Here is a 2,026-nt window from a genome sequence, read left to right as displayed (position 1 = left end):
ATTTTAAAGAGAATTTCTATTTGATCATATGAATTCTATTTATTTTTCAGAACATATAACATGATCATCTAATATAATTTATCAGAGGGGGATTATGTTTTCTAAAAACAAATGAGATGGCACAAATTTAGACCATCCACTTTTATAAGCACAGACCACACCAAATGATTGAAACCCTTTGGTTGTGGTTGGAATATAACTGGCACCAAGTGATTATATAAATATTATTCTCACAAGAGTTTAGATAATCCTTCAATTTCAGTGCCTGGGAAAGACTATTTTGCCATTCTGACTGTTCACCATCCCTGACTTAAAATTAAAACTTAACTACTATAGTATTGGTTCACTTAAACACAGGCTCAATATATAGTCAATTATTTAGCATAGACTAAAGTCTTCAGTTGTATGACAGGTTAGCTTAAGAGTTAGTAGAAATGATTTCCTAAGATTGATAATAACTGCCCTATCAGTATGTCTCTCTACTGCTTCATATAAAACTCTTCATATAAAAACCAGATTACCCAGAATTCAAAGAATATTTGGTAGCTTGCCTAATATGAGAATGAAGTCTTCCTTTCCTTTAAGATTTACTTATTTTTATTTTATGTGTATAAGTGTTTTACCTGCATGTATGTATATGCAATACATGTATACAGTGCCTGTGGAGGCCAGAAGAGGTTGTCAAATCCTCTGGAACTAGTGTTACAAATGGTTGTAAGCGTCTGTATGGGTGCTGGAAACTGAACTCCCGTCCTCTGCATGAGCAGCAAGTGTTTTTAATTGCTAAGCCATCTCTCTTGCTCCAGGAATGAACTTTTAAAACTTTCTCTTGGCAATATTAGACTAATTTGGCTATGTGTTATGTGATAAGGTCATATAATAGGTAATATAATCTGAATGGAAATATCATAGTACTTTGTTAGTTACACTGTATTTTTGTAACTTGTTTTTATTTTTATTTTTAACTTGATGTTACAAAAATCCTTGTTTCAAGTTGGGTTACCCTGCAATCAGCCAATTGGAATCCAAATTTTTGTGCTTATGTAAGTGGTCAAGGCTAGGAAATTGTTTGTATTTGTAAAACTATGATCACATAGTAATTAAAGTATCATTTACTGTACTATTAATATTGAAGTAGCTGCGAGATCACTTTTGGTCCAAGAGAAAAGGACCAAAAAGGTGACCCAGAAATTTATAACATTTTAAAATGTTATAAATAACATTTTAATCGGTAGGCCAGTGATCTTTAAACCAGCATCTTTGATTTCATCAGTGAATTAGAGAGAAATAAGATAGGAATCCTGAGTAACTTATTAAGAATCTTTGGTGGAGAGGAGGTAAGGCCTGGAACTTAAGAGATCCCTAAGCATATTAAAGTATTAGACCCACTCTCCTCAGCTAAAAATACATGAAGGAGATGGCCATAAGCAAGCCAATCACCAGAAGGTGACAGGGCTGGAACACTGAGCATTCTGCAGCTATCTCCTACCATCCTCAGTCTGTGGCACACAGCCATTCCTTCCATGTCCTATTGTACCCTCAGAGAACTCTGTAGCATCTCAGCGAGAGTCTAGGAGGACATGCAGTGTGTCATGTGCATGTGGATCATGAATGGTAACAGAAGATACGGTCAGAGATCCTGTATGGGAAAAACACAGTATTACAAGGAACTTAATTCCTGGCAATCTTCAGTTCATATAATTTAATAGCTTCAACTTGAAAATAATATGACATAATGATAGTTGAAAATTATGTTATAAAATCATATTAATAGGATTGAACAAAAATGATTTGAATTTTAGGTTTCTCAGTTTTGAGACTATTTGATAAAATGGCAAGTATTACGTTTAATATATATGATTTTTTTTAGTATGTTCAAATGACACTGAGTATTTAGTTTTCCTTGCTCAGAAGGAAATAAGTCATTGTGTAACATGAGGAAATACTTAAGCTGTTTATCTGTTCAAGAAGGCAAAGCTGACAAGAATATACGGAGCACAAAATAGAAAAGGAGCTATGTTTAAAA

The sequence above is a fragment of the Nannospalax galili genome, unplaced genomic scaffold (genome assembly GCF_000622305.1).
Source record: "Nannospalax galili isolate Female #2095 unplaced genomic scaffold, S.galili_v1.0 scaffold514, whole genome shotgun sequence".
NCBI classification, from domain to species: Eukaryota; Metazoa; Chordata; class Mammalia; order Rodentia; family Spalacidae; genus Nannospalax; species Nannospalax galili.
The sequence above is the reverse complement of the archived record's forward strand: the minus strand, read 5'-3'. Positions refer to the sequence as shown.